General features: G+C 39.2%; 2 protein-coding genes across 8 annotated transcripts in view; both read left to right on the top strand.

Moving 5' to 3' along the window:
* The window catches only part of mical2a (microtubule associated monooxygenase, calponin and LIM domain containing 2a), a 59,895-nt gene extending 53,269 nt beyond the window's left edge, over positions 1 to 6,626 (top strand). Inside the window, exon 24 of the mRNA XM_085454018.1 lies at positions 2,732 to 6,626. The gene's annotated coding sequence lies outside the window, so the exon portion shown is untranslated. The remainder of the gene's footprint in view (positions 1 to 2,731) is intronic.
* Positions 6,627 to 7,740: 1,114 nt separating this feature from the next.
* Positions 7,741 to 20,328, top strand: part of tead1b (TEA domain family member 1b) — a 50,285-nt gene continuing 37,697 nt past the window's right edge. For 3 of the 7 annotated variants that reach the window (XM_085454141.1, XM_085454151.1, XM_085454159.1), the window contains exons 1-2: positions 7,743 to 8,003; positions 8,484 to 8,616. The gene's annotated coding sequence lies outside the window, so the exon portion shown is untranslated. Of the gene's footprint in view, positions 8,004 to 8,483; positions 8,617 to 20,328 lie in introns of all 7 variants that reach the window. The other 4 variants (XM_085454111.1, XM_085454119.1, XM_085454128.1 and 1 more) reach the window with 2 other exon arrangements.

A 20,328-nucleotide genomic window follows, 5' to 3' on the forward strand; every position in this document is an offset into this window, starting at 1 on the left:
ACTATTAGCAATGGCTTTCATTTTACCTGAATGTCCTTGAATCATTCTCTCTTCCGAATTACGGCCCTGCAGCTATTTTCTTACGTTAATTTCATCTTCCTCCCTTCTCTACAGCTGGTGCTAGCAGCAGGAGCCTCCTGCGACTGTGAGGCCTTACTAGTTGTTGCTGGTACTACTGCTCATGGTGCAGCGGCTAACAGCAGCTAACATGTTGGTTAACTTGACACCTTTTTAGCTTCTTAGGTTTTCATCTCCACCTTTTCACAACTTCCTCCGCACTAAACCTATCTACAAGTTAGGGTAGGGGCCAGTTGCATTAAGAGACTTGATTGGACAGTCAAATCTCAGTAATTAAAATAAGCCAATGGGCTGCTGTCAGTGCTATTATGGGCGGTCCATCGGCCCAGAAGTGCGTCAGCCAACCGGGAAAATGCCTGGTAGTCCAGATTATCAATCCAGCCCTGCTGGATTCCTTTGACTGTATTTTTCAGCATACAGGACTGATGTTGCGTATTCAATATATTTCAACCTAAACCATGATTTTTTTAAAAACCATAATCTGTGGTGCTTAAACGTACCCAAACAATAGACTACATCCTCTAAGTTCAGTGTCTTGTGATTTATGCCACTGACATCCTGCCTGTCTATTTTTCAGTTTTTATAGCAGCCACAATAATATTTGTTGACACAAAACACCATATTTATGGATCGTTTAAAAAGTTTGAATAACATCCTTGGAGACTTTAAAACACCCATCTAGATAATGTTCACATATTGGCTTACAAGCGATTAGTAAACATGTGATTCAAACTTTCAGTTTGAAAGGATGTCTCATTTTGACTAGTGGGGAACACCATGGTAACCTAAGCTTTGTGGCTTTCAGACTGGGGAATAATTAACCAGCTGAAGTCTGAGTCTTTTCATTCAAAAGGGAAGATAATTAATCTCACTGGAGATACTGTGTGGAGTACAGGCCATTAAGTAAAGTTCAGACAGTGTAAATCTGGATTTTTACAAATTAATTCTCTGTACAGAATCTGCAGCTTTCATCTGAAATATAATGGCATCTTTGTCCCGAGAGAAGTACACAAAGATTGGCATGTACATATTTTTTTATACTTACTTTTACACCTCAAAGTACTTTTTAAATATTCCGTTAGCCACGCAGATGACGTCCACATCAAAGAAGATGCCCTATACATGCAATGTACTACAAGTAAAATCTGGGTTGCAAGAGTGGCACAGGCAAAGAGAAAAGACCCTAACATAAAAAAAGAAACGAGAACAAAGGGGGTGTCATGTAATTATCTCCATCACTGCATTCATTTCAGTTTGTCACTCATATTTACATATTTGCTTTCTACAGCTTTTACTTTTATCTGTTATTATAAATTCATACAGATCAGTGAGGAAGTATTTTACGCTGTGCTCAATTTTGTGTTGTCATATTTACATATTTACAAATAAGGTGCCATAAGAAGAAAAATAGCGATTGCAAACCTGCAAAATGTAATTATTATTTTAGTCTCCATTTTTGGCATCTTAAAATTCTAACCAGAGATAATGTCTGCAAAACCTGTTTAGATACGAGTCTTACACATAATGCTTCAATTTTATTTCACTTAATGTAATTTGGTGCAGTTTTTGATAAGTAATATAAATAGTAGAAAAAAAATTATAAAGCGATACAAATCACAACTAGAACATTTTAACTGTATAAAAGTAGTGACAAATAGACCTAAAGAGAGGAACTTTGAAACAGGGCTATGAAGTATGGTACATCATACAGTAAATAGAGGACTGAATGTTTGCCATAGATGCCTCTGGTTGTGCGTACTCTTTCACATAGATGTATAAAGTATGTATAAAAGCAAATGCAGGCAGTGAAACACAAATGCAGCATAATATTCAGAGACTTTGTTGGTGGAGATGGTAGCTCCCCCGCAACTTTTCAGTTAACCAGTAAGTGGCCCTTTCTAGTCCTTCTCTTATCTCTGGATAAAGTGAATCAGTAGGGCTGGCTGAGCAGTCAAAGCAGAGAGGCAGGAAAGCACCTGGCCTTACTCGGCTATCTGATTAGAAGAGGTTGCAGGCCAAGCTGAACCAGACCAGGCCAGTCACTGGCAGCAGCAGGACAGATATGGAGTAAAATAAACTAAAGCAGGCTCATTCTATTGCACCATGGCCTCCCTTAGAGGGAGCAGGCTCAAATCAAAGCAATGCCACAGCACAGACCAACCTTATCAAGCCAGGAGACAAGAATGAAGGCTGCAGTAGAGAAAACTGCAGCTTCACTGGGTCAGAGCACTTGATTGGTGTTCTCTGAAGCATGCGTTTAATGATTAAGAAGTTATTATCTACGGTGTCCCCAAGCTCCCAAATTGGCTTACGAATAAGAGTCCTCTGACCGAAGTATTTCAACTTAAAGTGGCGTGAATGCTGAGAGTGAGAGCAGAGGCATAGGAGAGAGACTTTTGTATGCACAGAAACACAACACGGCTTTAGGCTGTGTTATGCTTTTATTTACATTGATAAAAATGTAAGAAGATTAAAAACGAAGATTACAGATTTTACATCACTGCAGCCCACGTCATGCACCTGAAATTTCATAATAAAGCATAATACAAAAGCATAATACAAACCTAATTCTTGTGTTCAGTTGAAGCAATGCATAACTGTTACCGCCCCAGGCTTTTTGTGGGGTTTAGTGTGTGTGTGCTTTGTTTTTCAGGAGTGTCCTGTATGATGCAAGAGACTTTTGGAAATGCAGGACACCAGGCAAGTGTTCTGCATTTCTATTTCAACCACACCTTCTGAGGCCTTTTTCCTGTGACCATTTCTGCACCACCTCAATGCCACAGCACCCCCATTTGGTCATGGTCCTGGTTTCATTTGAGGTTATTATTAGAGACAGACTGATCAAAATATCGTATAGTACCGATACCAATGCATGATCAATACTAGCGCAATAGGATACTTTGTTTGTAGCCTTGAACTTGAGGATGCAGCCCACCAAACTGTGTTAAATGAAAAAAATATACCTCCAATATGCACTATGAAAAACGTGAATGTTTTTGTGATGACTGTAACATCTATTTTATTTACAGCCTTCAGCACATTTAAATATCAGAAGGTGACCCACTGTGCTTTAGAGACAGACATGTTTAGATTCCAAGTCTACAAAAACACAACAAAATCCAGTTTAAAATACATGAAAAGCCTAAAGATTTATTTTTCCACTATTGGTATGGTAATACTGGACCTGTCTTTACTTGGTATAAGATCAGTGCCAACATTTACAGAACCACACAGCACTAGTTATTATCTTGGTTTGGTTTTTGCACAACTATCATATGCCACATATTTGCCAACTCATCCATGCACCGCTTTACACCACTGACACGGACTTACACACATCATGATCATCATAATAAACCCTTAGTAATCCCTATTCAATTAGTGGCGTGACTCTGTCCTTTGTTGCGGCCTACACGTTAACAATGACACATATGCTACACGCAGACATTGTGCACATTTGGAGGCAGCATCTTAACATTACTGAGGATTAATTAATTATTTAAATGATCAACAGTGTAATCACTACAAATGGAAAAACACGAAGAGACACATCCTGCAAGCCATCACTTCTAAAGAAAGCACCAGGCTAATTCATGATCTGGTGTTGGATCCATGATGCTCATTAGTTATTTATAGTAAGGAACACTGCTCTTCACTGGCAATCAAATCAGTACAGAAAGGCCTGAAAACAGAGGCATGTTGTACAGACAGAAAGTGTTTGTTTTTACAGTCTTAATGCAGTCCTGAATGCAAGCATGTTCATGACACCCATGAGTCCCATTAACCCATTTCTGTTCCTATTTGGGAATAAAAATGCCCCCTGTTAACCTGGCTGTTTGAAAATATGTGCTATAACAAAAACAAAAGTAAAGAGGGTCCTGTATAAGTCCATAGGTCCTGTTGTGAGGAGCTCAACAGAGTCCAAAGAGTAAAAGGTTATTTGAGCCATACAGCTGTCAGATATGACCTCTGAATTGGGACACAAAAAAGGAAAGAGGGAATAAATCTTACTTTTGTTGGATGTATTTATTATCAAAACACTTTTTAAAATTTAAAAATCCATACTAAATACAGTAGATTATAGAATTCTACAAAGGATCTTGGCGTATAAAAAAGATAACAAATGGGACACAACAGTTTTGCTCTTAAAGAGTTAAAGCTGACAAATGTGTTTTGTGTATTTACACTGGCAAGGACTTTGCACAGCCATCTCTAAGTGAAACATAAATTGAACATGTTACTTAACTCTTTCATCACCTGTTGACACGTTTATCTGCCTTGTCTTATTTGCCACCTGTATGGCACGCTCACGAGGCCACACCCTGTTACACAACCTCTGGCAGTGTGGTGCATAAAGAATTTGGTGGGACTTGTGAATGAACTAGTGCTTTGGAGTAAACAAACATTGTTTTGTTTTTTTCACCTTCACATCACATGTCAATGAAAGAATTGTACAACTGTACTGTAAATACAGAGGTGAAAACCTCAGGAATTCATATATTCCTTTGGGGTCATGTTTAAAATGCTGCTTCTGAACAATACCAGCTGTATCTTATGAGCTCCTGAAGTTACGTGCTGCTGTTTTTTTAAAAATTTGACTAGCCACTTCTTAGACACGCCTGTCTTTTGATGATTCATAATTTCCAGAGGTCCTTGTTGTGGCTGATTTAATATCAACTGCTTTGAATGTGGCTAAAGCTAAGCTATTCCAAGTGTGATGCGTGAAGTGCAACAGATTATGAAATACAAAGGCCAGCTGTAAAAAGAAAAAAAAAAGCATAGAAAAATGACAAGGTATAAAGCCCCCTTTCAAATCATTCACCTCACTGTATCTCTCTCTCTGCTAAACGTGCACAGACAGATGTTAAAAGGTGTTGATGGATGTCCTCAGAGCAGCAGTCATTCATCTTCATAGATCCCTTTCTTTTGAAGGACTGGTGTCAGAACACTAGCTCCTAATGGATGACTTGTTCAGACATGTCTGTGCTGGTGTCTCTCACCTTGTTTTCTATCTATAACTGTTTGCAGTCGCTTGTAAATCTGGCCGACTCCACCTTCAAAAAATGTGCCTATAGTTTGAGCATACAACATGTCTTGAAATGCATAAATCTTAGCTGAAGTGGTGGTTTGTAGCAAACACACTGGATTTGTATATTGATAACAGCTGTTGTCTGAAAATAAGTCTAATGTTTTTAGGTTGTATTATACTGTGAATGGTGTTAATAACCTCTGAATAGCTCCTCTTAAACAGTACAGATAACATAAAGGTGTAACAATGTCCAATAATCCAAGAGACAGGATATTAAGGGAGGGGGAAATAAACAAAAAAATGCATTTCAAAGAATTAGCAATGGCTGATTTGGAGGCAGGCAATAACGTCTAAGTGTTGTATCAAGGATCAAGGATCACTATATACTGTATGTGAGCTGGAACGACATAAAACAGTGGTGTCTGTGTAGCAACCATAAATGTCCCTTGTTAGAAAAGCATTTAGGTAAAGGTAAATGCCCACTATTTGTCACACAGCGGTGGCTCTGTTGTAGTTATTTTCTAATATTGCAGAAATGGTGCTTGAGAGAATCATGGAAATCTAAGGGAGACGCAGCAGTGGTGTGTTACTATTTAAAACAGCCACATAAAGGTACTACGTGCAAGTGCATATAAGAATTTTATATTTTATTATATGAAATTGCAGTTTATTTAACATGTTTCCTTATATTGCATTTTTATTCATTTACTTATTTTTCCACCATGATCCAAAAGCACTAGGATTTTCATTCTGGGTAATAATATATGCCTCCCGCCCCATGTTTCTATATTGCTGTTGAACAGACACACCACATGGTTGATGCTGAATTGTCAATCATTGCATGTCGGAAAGTGTCAGTGGTAATTTCCACGTGTGTTATTAGGCATTTTGCACTGACTGTTTATATTTGAAATAAATTTGTTGATATCATTCATCACATTTCCAACACAGGTGCTTGATAAATTAATAAAAAATCTATATGAAGAGTCAAATTAAGGTGTGGGAGCAATTGTATAAATTTCAAGCTTAAATTATACAGTGACGAGGGGTGGATCTACATGTGGGCAAGGGGGGGCAGTTGCCCTCTTGCCTCAGCCCCCCCCAAACACACACACACGTAAAATTTTCTAGATCCGCAGCTGACAGTGACCCATTGTGGGGCCTAGATGGAAAAGAGATGATACCCCATCAGGAAAGATTTTCTTTATTAAAGGATAAATGTATCCACACAGAACAGCTTTCTAATTGTTTGCAGTGTCTGTGTCAGTGGCAGCTGAATGTCCCCTGCATTATAACTAAACCACTGAATCCTTTCACTGTCTACTGTTTCACTGAAAGGCACTGTAATGTACACAGACTGCGGCAATATACATAATTCTTGTATAGATAATTTTTTTCTTTCTTTTATTTATTGTTAATGCTTGTCTTTGTTTGCATACCATGGGCCGGGTGAACAATGTTTTTCTGTATATGTCCTGTACATATGGCAGAAATAACAATAAAGCTGACTTTAACTTTTTGTTTTGGTTCTGTGTATGATATGTCACAATATCACAGAAACAGATTAGATAGTGAAATCCCTCGTTTCTTTATGTGTTGCTAGCCTTTTACTGCCTTTTATTAACATATGTATGGAAACACACATGGAAATATGTAGGTCAAGAAAAGAGTTTGTACTGTTTACTTGAAAGTAAATATTTGGTATGACCACCTTTATCTTCAACACAGCGTGAACCCTCTTAGGCAAGCGTTCTTGTAATTTCTTTAAGTAGTCGTCAGTCATAGTTCTCCAATCTCCTTGAAGGACATTCTCCTCTGCTGTGTGTTACAGATGGCTGTATAGCCACTCACTTGTATACCTCTCTTCTGACTTCCTCAGATTTGAACCAAACATTTCAAATGTGGATTCATCACTCCATGAGGCCTGTGGCCCCTGACTTTCGGGCCAGTTCTTGTGTAATTTGGCATACCTCAGCCTTTTCTCCTCATTTCTCTTCCTCAGAAATTGGCTTCTTGACAGCCACACTTCGATTGAGACCTTCTTGATGAGGCTTTGGAAAACTAAAGGGCAAGATGTATCTCTTGGGTCTTGTGTCAGGTCTTTGCTGGATTTATTTTTCTATTTCTAAGCTGTCTGTTATGTGTAGACACAACCCTGAATCTCCCTTGAATTAGTCGCCTTTTTCATACTCGAATGATTTACTATTCGAGTATGAAATTGTATTAGGTGGCTTACAAATAAACATTCCTCTGAAAATGGCCAGGTACAACTACTAGACTGAAACTGAAAATCCCAAAGAAAGACTGCACAAAACCTCCAGAAAGCCTGAAGAGTTATTGCGCAATACCACATTAAAAATTACAAGAAAGTCTGGCTCCTTGGGAGAAATGAAGAAATGACAGGTGGCTCAAGACTTTTGCACAGCACTGTAAAGACTATACAGCCGCAAACCATTTTTACCTTTTAAGATTACCTGTTGAAAATCATTTAGGCTTAAGCATGACATGCCTGAGGTCTGAAACTGTGTGACCAGTGGGTTGCGAAACTGTGAAATCGGATTTTCCTCGCGTCCCTGAAGGCGTCAGCTCCCCTCTGCTGGGATGTTCAGTGCCCTCCCTGTCCCCGCTGCTGCTGCCTGCTGCCCAGGCTGGCTGCTGGGTTCGGGATGACGCCACCTCTCGCTCCGCCCCGGCGCAAACTCGCTCCCTGCGTTCATTTCATTCCTCTTCTCATTCCGAGCATTCTTCGCATCTCTGTCAGTGCGCGAAGCGATTCACCTACACCTTCCTGGCTGGCCCAGAAACATCAGAATAACTTGACATAGTATTCAAAATACCCAGTAACATTACATTACCAAAAGAAAGGGGCAATTTTATATGAGATATCAATTACGAGGTAAGTTTCAATGGTAGTTACAGGCATTCAAAGTGGGTTGTAGACTTCAGTTCATTTGGGGAGGAGGGGGGTGGGTTAGTTTACGTATTTCTTTCTCTTTTTTTGGAAATGCTGCACAGTGTATTAAAAATGTTGGCTTTATTTAGTTGTTTAATATTTATCCCACAGCGTGAAGTAACGTTAGGTCGTTTGTTTCCTTCGCGGAGATAGATGGCCGCTGTTGCAACAGGGTGCTCACTTTGAACACTCACTGTTGTAGCCTATGGCTTTGACACAGCAGCGAAAATCTTTGACATTTTTCACATTTTTTGAAAAGAAGCCTGGTCATACGCCCCTATAAAAGCCTCGGAAGCCGTTTGCCCCCGTGTCAGATTGTCAGAAACTCGCAGTGGGATTCGGGATGAACTAAAAACACACTGCACGAATAACAGTTTTTGGACAAGATGACGGTTGAAAACGTTGCTGTTTTCCTCTCCGTAGTTGGCTCAGCCGGGAGTTGTTGGAGATTTCACCGGAGCATTTTCGGACCACCTCGAAGAAGAAAACACTGTGGCGAGACTTGTTGCTTCAACGCGTTTGACGGTGCTTTTTCGAATCGTCATCTAAGTTTTGTGTAAGTATTTTTTTATTTTTATGTTATTTTTTTATTTTCAAAGGTTTGTTGGTGTGGTGCTCTCCATGTTGTCACTTTATCCGAGGAAACCGATTGCTGAACCGGAGGGGAAAGATTAACCCAAACTCCTTTTATTGTTTCATTTTGAGGGCTTCATTAAAGCTCCTCTGGAGAGCCCCAGGGCCAACTTATGCCTCCAAAACTACCAAGCTGAAAAAAATCTGTAATAATATGTAGTTTTTTGGTCACTTGAGCGCTTTACTGTGGTTTAAAATAGCCTTAAAAGGTCGCTTTTAATAATGAAAATTGTCTTTAAAAAGGATCTTGAATTAGCAGCTGGAGTTTGTGTACATTTATGGGGTTTCCTTTATTGTTGTCCCTTCCCTTCCTTTAATTTGGGAAATGCCTGCTCAGCTAAAACTGCAGGCCAGCTGGAGGAGTTTTACTCCTTACAATGATTTCATCCACTTAACTTTTTCTGGACTTCCCTGGATGGGAACACGGCCCTTATACAGAGAAAGCGATGAGAATTAGATCAAAGCTTTCATTATCTTAGGTTCAAGTTGCACTAAAATACTTTGATTTGTTTCCACTTTGTTGTCTACTCAGCATTTGCTGCTTCAGATGGTGGTCTGAGGACAAACTGGTCCTCAGACCACAGTTGACACAACTCTGATAGTGTTGACACAAGTCAGTGAAGGTGCTTCTACTGTAATAATTTTGCAGAAATTTCTAATTTATTCTCTCGTGAGATCTCCAGCCCTTTTTGTGTCTCACTTCTCTTGACATCACTTGGCTTCAGTAGTATTTTATGATCAGCTTTAGGAAAATAACGAAGCAATTGCCTCCTGAAAAAGCTAATTTTGTCAAAGTAGCTGATTTGTATTATTGTAAGCTTTGCAGGAGAGGCGACAACTGAGAAAATGGGTGAAAAAAAACCTGCCAAAGCTTTAAAAATAGCTTGTTGAACAAAATCCTCTTTCCATCACTACTGCTACTACTGCTACTACAAGTTTCTGGCTGAAGCACTTACAGCCTCCCACCTCTTTCCACCTTTTCCACTATTTAATGTGAAAGCAGCTGGTTATAACAAGCGCACATGCACTCTGCTTTTCGCAATGTAAAACAAGCATTTTCTCACAGCAAACTCGGTGTAACTTTTTGCAAATAAAGGGCCGAAAACACACGGGAAAAAGAGACTGTTATTTATTAAATTAATCTAAAAGGGCTGCTATAATTTAATGGAAACAGTTTAAATGCAGTGAGGTGTAACACACACACACACACACACACACACGTCACAGTATAAATCTGCTTGCTTGGAAGAAAAAAAATCTGGGATTGAAAAAGATGCTTTGTTTTCAGCTTATGCAACCAGTGGACCTGTTGGACGGAAGCCTGCATAACATTTGTGCAAGAATAGGATGTTGTCTTTGTTTGACCCAATGAAGCTTTACATCTGAAACTGGCAGGTTTTAAACTCCCTTTTTGCTTTGAACCACCACAGTGCTGAGAAAGCAGTACCTGTTGATCGCTAGACTGCAGCACACAGCCAGGTTTTTCAGTGCATCAGCATCAGTCTATACTTTTTAAACATTTGGAATTAGCCCAGGAAGCATGTAAGGATTGTGTGGCTCATATTAAGGTGAAATTTAAGCAGATGCAGATAATTATCCTATTGAGAGTAGTGTTGTTTGGCTATATTGTCTTTGTTGCTCTCCGCTGCCTTATTGAGGTCAGAGGGTAGGACTGGAGAGAGTGTGGTCTATTTGCTGTGAAGTGAGGACAGAATAATGTGCTTTTGTCAAGCACAGTGGACAGGGTTACTTCTGGAGCAAAGTGAGACTCTTCTTTTCTTCTGTTGACCTTCAGAGAGCTGAATTTTGGCTGAGCACTTGTCACATCATCAGTCTACAAGAAACTATGACGTATATATGAATTCAAAAATTAAATTTTCCCTGTCGCTGATGAATGGTCTAGCTGAGCCTGGTGTCATGCATATACACAGTCTCCCATGAAGCCTTGATAGTGACGGAATATGACCGTAATTACTCATGACACTTGTACTTCAGCTATAACTGCAGTTACCTGTGGTGATCCAGCCTGCGAGGTTACGAGAGTGATGCAGAACAGAAAGGCCCTCTTCGCTAAAGAAGAAGCACCGGGTCTGCCTTTACTCACTGATACTACAATAATCAGTTCAGTTTGAGAATAATCTCAAATGCTTCCTGACTGTTTGGATTAATAGCACATTAAGCGATACAGTCACTGCTAATTGACTGCTGGAGAGAAGTTCCTGTGTACTCTGTGCCACAGAGCATCAATGTTTTTAGCTTCCTTGGATGCCATCTGATTTATAAATAGCTTTTATTAGAGTCCTAATGCAAACAGAGCCATAATCATACATTAGGTTACAAATGATCACGGATAGAGGTGGAAGATTGTATCGATGCAGTTTAGAAAAAGATTTACAAAAAGAGAGAGAGAGAGAGAGAGAGAGAGAGAGAGCTTGCATGCGAGTCATGTGGGGAAAAAGCGCCATGGCCGCAAGTTTGATGTCGGCATTTTGCAATGGCTTATTTTGATAAAGAAAAGGCTTTGGAATTGATAAGCTTGAAGGCTGGGGGATTCTGAAGGATGGACAGTTTGGAACCAGTTTACTGTTTCGGCACTCCCACATGTAGTCACGTAGTCCCAACCTGAATTCATGGTGATAGTTATTTGGTACCTCAGTGGCATTGACACAGTGTAATAACGATCAGCGTTTTTTTTTTTTTTTGTGTTATTTTTCGCAAAAAAATAGACTATGGCTTCCAGCAGTTGTTGTTTACTAGTGTGTGTGTGTGTGTGTGTGTGTGTGTGTGTGTGTTGTTGAGATAAAGGGTCATGTTTTGCAAATCCAAAGGAAAAAAAAAAGATTATCCATAGACGTAAATTTTGTCTTTTACATGCTCTCGTTCATGCTTGGGTGTTTTTTTTTTTTTTTTTTTTTCTTTTTCGTTTTTTTTTGTATGTTTGTTTTTCCATTTGTATAAAGTACAGATGAAAAAGGGATACATGTAGAAACAACAGTGCAACGAGGCATGCTTTCTATTTGTGGCTGTGCAGATGCTCATGGGAATGCGATCACATTATGTGTCCCGTATTTTTAATTGAAATGCTAATACACACTATTATTATTATTTTTTTTGTTATGAAAATTCTAGGCTTGAAAAAGATCTCTGATCTGTAATTGAATCTAGACACGGAGATATTAATTGTGTAATTAGATGTGATGTGTGGCAGGAGTTGAATCGCATCAAAACATCAGCGTTTTCCATGGTCAAAACACCCTTTAAAAAGAGGATACTCCTGCAGGCTTCCAGACTGTGTGTGCCCTGAGGTAAACCCTGGTCTAGAAAGGGAATTTTAGAGTATGCGCTGCTGCTCAGCAGTTTGAGCAGGGCCCACTGAGGCCAGCGGAGAGTGCCACCAAAAAGGAAAAGCTGGCTCAAAGCCACTGACGTCATCTAAGTAAATCTGCTTCAGTACTGCAGCCATAAAATGACTGCCAGCTACCGAACGCACTTTGGCCCTGTCAACCACCTTAGTGCAACACAGTCCCCCCCGTTCCTTACTTATGGAAGGCTGTGTTTAAGTTTAAGCTTCTCTCACCCTTTGAAGTCGTACCACTTTAATATTGCAGTCTTATAATGCTTACCATATGGCAATCTCAATTATTAGTTCTGGAAAAAGGCATTTAGAATTCACGGTGTCATAACCGCTCGTTATTGATGTGTTTCTTAGACACTTGGACTTTGTCTGGAGTTCTTATATGAAAGCAGGGGGAAAAAAAGACAAATGAGCTCTGCTTCATGGTAAAACACAGACAAAAAGCAATATGTACTCTGAATCATTTCATGAGTCAGTTTCTGAAACCACTATAAACATTTTTTGCTCTTAACCGCAATGAAAGCAGGAAATCTCGGCTTCAACAACTTCCTTTCTCAGTGCCGACCATAGTAGTGGCAGTGGTGTTCGGCTTCTCCGCTAGTTGAAGGAAATCCATGGAACAAAGGCGCACTGTCACTTCATTTACTGAAACTGTGTATAATTTGTGGCATGTATTCAAATGTGGGTTATTTTGTTCATACTCCCCAGGTACCTCTTGTAATAAATTCTCACAAGACCTTTCCTCGATGGTCGCTGTAGTAGTGTCGTGACTGACACAGATCAGCCAGGCTTTTTCTGCCCTCGAGGTGCCCTGGATTCAGAGAAGGCACACGTAGATTGGAAGGCAAGCTCCCAACATTAATATGCGGGCTGTACCCGGTAAATTAGTTTGGAATCTGAGCCAGGATGCTGCAGTGGAGAGCAGTGCGGTCCAAACTTTTTGTGTGTGTGTGTCTGTTTAGTCTTTTGAATTGGCCCAAATAGTGGACATTTTCAACTAGGAGGTGTTTAATTGTAATTACATCATTAATACATGGAAGCGGGTTTATTAGCGAACAATACAGCTTTCAGTAAACCACGAGAAAGTATGTAGTGACAGTATTTTTAAACATAAATAAAGACAAGGTTAAACTCAAACTGTCTTAGTTCATGCCCTCACACCAAACCAAAGTAATACTCACATAAATGCAGCTGCATTAGAAACTCCCACCCCTGAGTAGTACAACCAATAGCTGGAATCAAATTACAGGGATATATATTCATATCTTACTGTAAAGTCCTCTGTTTTGACTCACTTTTCTCCAAGCTCTCGCCTTTTTTTTCCTACTACTGTTTGAAAGTGAAGCTAAACCAAACAGCTCCATTTGCCCTCGAACACCGTCAGTGAAATTGTCCTCCACTGCTGATTGTTGGCGGCGTCAGTTCAATCCCAGTTGTTGGAAATTTTTTCCTTGCTTTTAAATATTTGAAAACACAAAAACGCTGATTCGCCTGTATTCACATTGCATGGCAACAACTGCAAGATTTTTCTGACTTCGCACACTAGCCTGTTCTTGTTTTCTGGTGTACAAATATGGAAGACTGCATCTTACTGTAGTGTTTTCCTTGTAATAAGCAATGAAAGAAGTATAGATTTCTAAATGGTTTAGTCTAAGTGCATTAATCCTAGACATTTGTAAAGAACAAGAAAAATGTAACTTTTTAAAAAGAACATTTTAGGATGTAGCTAAATAAGAAAGTTAAGAAAACCTGACAAATTCCCACTGACGCAAAATCATAGCATCAAATAAAAAAAACGTTTACCTGTTGAATACAATCTCTGTATGGATGGGGTTAATCTATCCATCCATTCAGTATCGTCGAGGAGATCGCCCATCCCAGCCGTCACAGGACAAAAGACTGTTGTAAAATTGAAAGACAGAACATTTGAGTTACATTTTTCTTGGCTTGTCAACACTTTCTATACCTTTTTGGACGCCTTCATTGACAGGGGGAGTCCAGTGTGGTATACAAGAGTTGTCAAGGAGAGGAAAAAATGACAACAGAGAAAAAGGAGAAACGTATATAAGGGGACAAATGAAGACTGGAGATGCAGAAGAAAAGAGATGAAAGTCGGTGTGAATTGGCAGCGCCAAATGCAAATGGTGGCCTTCATGCTCATCACTGTGATTTGTTTTTTCATGCCCGTCCGCACGCGTCCTGGATGAGCCAGCAGCCAGCCCTCTGCCTGCTCTGCTCTCATAACTGTCAGGAGATCCTTTATCTGACGAACCTTTATTTACAGCTTTAATTTCCTGAGCTTTATGTGTTCCTCTCGCACTCCACACCACTCTGACATGGGTGTATGCCGTCTGGTATGCACTGCAAATTTTTGATAGGCAAATGTCCCCTGAGCTTTCATTACGTTTCGTGTCTGAATGGTAAATTGTGTTTTCTTTTTCCTTTTTGTTTATATGTAATGTTTTTGATATTACTGGCAGAGCAGGGATGTGTCCTCAGAAGGAGAGATTTTTGTCTCTGAGATTTACAGTCAATTTTCCCTCTGCTGTGCAAGTGGAAGACCTTTAGCGTTGCCTCTTTTCTCGGCTGACGACGCATCTGATGTTGTCCAGATCATGTTGTTGTTTTTACCTGTTTCACAGTCTGAGGCAGGTAGAGAGGGCTGCTCTGACAGAACCTGTAAATCAATCTCAAACAAAGATTGATCCCACAGTGGCCTGATGGTTGCTGGGTAGTGGGATGAAGACCTCAGATTTGAGAGAGATGATAGCAGACAGATTCACAGCACTTAAGCTTGGAAGTTCAAAGAGGCAAGAAATAAACACTGGGTCTTTGCCAATAACAGAGGGAGCATAAGAAAGCTTTGGAAATTGATATTCTTTATTCTTTTTAAAAATGTTTTTTGAGACTTATCAATTAAACTTGAATGAAAACCCCACTCGGATTCTTTAATTATTTCGTAAGGTTGCCTTTAAATATTTTGATTCCTCCCTTTTTTCCGCTTAGAGTTTGGACTTGGGTTGCAACCCTTTAGTTGATTTGAAAGAACTTTGAACAGTCAGTGCATGCATCCACTTCACTTCGAGCTGGTTAGTTTTTATTTTAGTGTGTTTTGTATCTCAAGGTCCTCAAAGGCCTGCTGTGAAAGACTTCATTCCACAAACATGCCTTCTTCAAGGTAATTAATTTGTTTTTAATGACTGAATGTGGAATTTCAATAACGTCTGTCTTTGTAAATGTTCATAGTTAGCTGCGTGTTGCCTGGAATATTTTTAACATTGCTGTAATAATTACGCAGGGGCCAGAATATGTCTTCACAGCATGCTAAAAATGTTTTGAAATCACATGGTAATTATAGTTTTACACACTGTGGCCTTAGCTACTGTGGGCCATTATGGGGTGCACAAAAGTCATTCAGAGAATTATTATTGCACCCTCTGAGATAACGGCACAAAAGAACTCCACATGGAAAATTACATTTGAGACCTCTCATCTGCTATTTCATTACCTTGCTCTGTCTGATGGGTGAAATGGGTTCTCTTAATTTAAGGAGCTGAATTCCAGCTTGGTGAGTGGTTTATGTAATCTTGCAGTAAGTGTAATTTCCCATAATTCCATGTCACACCTACTACTCTGCTTAGCTACCACATTCACTTATTGCATTGCAGGCCATCTTTACCCTGCATCTCACAAATAAGACCATTTCTATGGTGTACACCCTGCAAAGACAGAAGTATGCAATTATCTGTAAGCCAAAAGTGTTTCTACGGGTGACATTCATACCCTCTTTTGACAGGCGTAATTAGTCTTCAAATTCTAAGGCACTAAGAGACCGTCTTCATTGACAACTGCCAGATTATTCACATTTTTCACACAGCAAAACTATCTAGTCCTTTGCATGCAGTTTAGCCAGGTAATTTGAGCTGCAGCACATCGGTGTATTTGTTCAGAACTGACTGTTTTCAAACAATTTTGCTAACATGTCAGACTGCACATCAGCAGTTTATGGTACATTTAATCATTATAAAAGCATTCATTTACACTGAAAGAAAGATCTTGGCAGCACACTGGTGATAAGGGCATTAGGTTTATTTGTGTTTCGTCACATTCGAGTGTCATGTAGCTTCACATAACCTGTTTGAAACCTCATGGGTCCAAACATGTCGATTTGGCCTAAAGACCACGGACGACCTATCCTATAAGTGTATCTTTTCTTTATTTATGGACTACAGTTCTGCCTGCAGGTTTAGTTTGAATGTATGTGCTCATACGATTAATTATCTGTGTGGTAGCTTGAAAAAAAATGCGGTCATTTCATCTCAGGGCTAGAGAGCCAGCTCAAAAATCTCTTAATGCATCCTGTTTTCACTCTGATTTCATTTTTGATTTCATCTTCAGAGCTTTGATGTTTCTTTCATGCTGGTCACCATGCTGTCGTTCATTCAGTTTTGTTTTTAAGTTAAAAGACTTGTTGTGCTTTTCCTGACCACCTCTCTCCTTATGTCACAACCAATAACACTTTTGCTTAGTTGATTTTAAAAGCATCCTGTTTACCTCCACACTGTGATATAAAACAGTCAGATAACCCACCCTTCATATAAACTTCCATGTGACTGTTCGGGGCCATATATGACCTCAGCCATATATTTATGGGTCATTCTGATATTTTTAATTCTAAAAAGTGTTTCCTACCCTGAATTTTTCAGTCTGCTTCTATGATCTTTTATAGTTTTTACAAAAACTGACCCATCGATGTGGCAAGATAAATGGGGAAAATTGAGTGGGGTCATTTATCACCTTGGAAATACATGTATGCTTTTTAACATTACATCATTACATGGTCAAGTGTTTCTGTGGCCTGTGGCTAAGAGGCCGATGCTTTAACAGCCAAAGTGATCATGAAAACAATCAGGCTGATTCATTCACTGTTGGATAAAAATGATGGAAAATGTTGACTGCTTATTGTTTAGAAAGTTTTAGAAGAGCTGCTACATTAAAGGACATGCTGTTATGATGACGTTTTATGTGAAATGGATAGCATATAAAATATTATGGGGTCATGAATTACCCCACTCAATCAGTATAGTTACTATAGCTTGTTTGCTGGAGGGTTAACAAGTAATGTTTAACTTATCAAATTATATGTTAGTTTAGGTGAAATTCAATTTTATTGTCATTAAAAAGTACATTACTCAAACAATGAAATGACGAAATGCAAACAGCGTGCACATGCATATAGAATACATTTACAATATGTACAAGAATTCGCAGCATTTCTATGCAGTGTGTGTATGTGGTGTTCATGTAAGTGTGCATATGGATATTTTTAGCATTGGCGAACCTGAATGATCTCTTTATCTAGCCGCCATACATCTGTCATTTTCAGCCGCCAAGTTCAAGTTAAGGGAAGTTTCTAAGAAGAGTGATGGCATTAATAATGCTTTGCAGTTTACTAGGCATGTTTAAGAAAGCATTGGAATAAAAATTTGTACAGATTTGCAAGAAAAGCAAGAGCAAGAAATGACTCCGATTATTCTGTTCGAAACGGGTGAACAAAGATAAAACTGCTCGTGCCGCCGGAAAAAGTGACAAGAAGGTAAAAGCCAGTTTGGGGTTGTTGTTTTTTTTTCTCTTTCAGATCCTTTTAAAGTTGTTGTAAATCCGTCTAGATAGTGCTGTGTGCCAGCAGCCTGTGCCAGTAGTTTTGGATGGATGACCTGAAGGAAGATGCAGATCAACACTCAGCTACATAGTTTCTGGCTAAAAGTGATGGTTTTAGAGCCTCTGTGTGCCCTTTAGACACTCTTCCCTCTCTTTTGAGAGTGGGCTTGAAGTTTAAACTCATTTTATTCTTTGTTGCCAGGTTCGGCGTGTTGTTTGTGCTGCTTGACTTACTTTGTTTTCCCTCAGCTAATCATCAGCATCCAGAAGACACATTTGCTCTCATATTATGAAAAAGCCCTGTGGAAAAACATTGTTAGTGGAGTAATTTCTGCAGAAAAGAAGCATTAATGCTTGTCCGCAGAGTGAGACATGCTCAGCAATTTCAGCAGCTTCAAGATATAAAAAAAAAAAAAAAAAATTAGTTTTCCTCTCTAAATGCATTTAAATATGTCTCAAAGTATGGGCGGGGCAAATGAATCCAGCTGTTATTTTGTTTCTCTGTTAATAAGAGCTAAGTCTGGAATTTTTAATAATCAAAAGGTTAATGGAGATATACATTTTACTTATGGTTTTATTCCAAGGGCACTCAGATCCTCTAATCAGGGGCTCCTAATGCAACCAATGTCTCGACTAAAGACGAAGGGGGATCGTGCCTTTGCTTTTGCTGCACCAAAACTCTGGAACAGCCTGCCGGTTGATGTCCGTGCGTCGGAAACTATTCAATCTTTCAAATCACGGTTAAAAACCCATTTGTTTAAGCTCGCCTTTCAAACTACTTAGCTTAATTTCTTCCCGGTTCGTGCTTGTTGCAATATTACCATCCTATAACTGTATTTCTTTGTTGTTAATTGTTTTCTTTTGCTGTAAACCTGCAAGTATGGCTCGTCTGTGAAGCACTTTGTTGTACCTGTGACTTTTAAATGTGCTATAGAAATAAAATTGAAATTGAAATGTAGAATAGGCTCTTCTTCCACAGGTTTGAACTCTGACACATTGATGCTTTTAATAAGGCAGTTCATGTTCAGGTTTAAGGTGTTTGTTTTCTTCTCCCTCAGTTCGCTGATATTGTGAACATCACAGGAAAAGTGCTGATAAATGATTGTGAGCTGGCCTGATTTTCTACCCATTTGTTGTCAGATGTATTCAGATGGTGCTTTTATTTAAAAAAAAAAAAGAGTTATAGAAAAAGTAAAGAAAATAAAGCTACTTAGTAAAAAAAAAGTTATTTTAATTAAATTATTCATGCGTTAGTGTCTAAGATGAGTGTATTGATGTATTAGAAAGCACCAAGAAGTGAGATTATTAATAAGAATAGAGAGTAGCAGTTACTTGAAATATCATAAACAAATTTTATAATATTGGAAATATTGTTCACTACAAAACTGTGGTAACAGAAGCCTTAATAGACACTTGCTTTGGTTGACTCAGAAGTTGGTTTGAGAATAAATCACCCATGTTGTCAGTGCTCACTGTCCTAGCAGTTAAACACCACACTAACTTTAATTATTCCCATTCCAGATGTGTCCTCGGTTGTTAGTAATTTGGTGAATTTCAATAGATTCTCATCCAGATGCATATTTCTTTTTTTAATTCCCATGTTGACGATGACAGATGTTACAAGATATTACAAAGCCCTTATGTGCTCATTGTAAATGCATTATAGGCTTTCATGAAGCTCATATTTATACATTTTAAGCCCAACATTTTCCATCAGGCATCGCTGATATAATGTTATTATAGCTCTTCAAACGTTTTTGGTCTTTGCAATGTTTGGAGGAAGGCGCATGCACAGGATGGGAAGCATGATGGAGAAAACCACACTGTCTCTAAAGACTGATTAAAGTATCACTTTACCAACCATAGCATACCACAACAGAGAACCAGTGTTCCTACAAAACATAACAGAAGACACAAAACATCCATGTCAGCTTATTGATGAAAGAGGATTAGATTTTAAAGTTGAGGTATATTTATTTTTACTTGGATTCGATTTGTTGCAGTTGTGCTTTTACAAATCTGGAAAGAATGTTTCATTAGACTAGATATGAGGAGACTGGGCGCTTGCTGCTCGAGCTTCACGAGGACACGGGCGAGCGTTTTTCTTCAGAAAGATATTTTGCCATAAAAATGTAAGCTGGATTCGATTATGAGCACAGATAATCACTTGGTTGGGTTAAGAGGAGCACATCCAGAAAGAGGTTCAGCCCTTTAGTGGTTGAAATGGGAACGTTTCCCCTCCCTCATCAGTTTGTGAGTTGGTTCTGCAGCGTCAGCAGTCAGCACACAAAAACGGAATTCAGTAAAAGCTCTCTCTCCCTCTGCTCTCTGGGAGTTTTTTTCCCCAACAGCTTGCTCCCATCCCCCCTTTCCCCCTCATGAACTGACATGCTGGAAGAAACATATGCTACTATTCCCACTTCCTGACAGCTTGTGCTGCTTGAATAGGATCTTGCTCAGGGAGGAAGCAGTTGTCTGGAAAGTGTGGAGGGATTAGGGCCATGAGAAACCTCAGTCAGTTGTTAGCATATAATGTCAAATGTGAAATTACTTTTGATTGTGAATTAAGCATACACTGAGATTTTTCAAAGTGTTCTTTGAGGCATGAAGAAGAAAGAA

The sequence above is a fragment of the Copadichromis virginalis genome, linkage group LG1, assembly GCF_057382275.1.
Source record: "Copadichromis virginalis isolate Kocher_CV1m ecotype Utaka linkage group LG1, C_Virginalis_male_GT1.1, whole genome shotgun sequence".
NCBI classification, from domain to species: Eukaryota; Metazoa; Chordata; class Actinopteri; order Cichliformes; family Cichlidae; genus Copadichromis; species Copadichromis virginalis.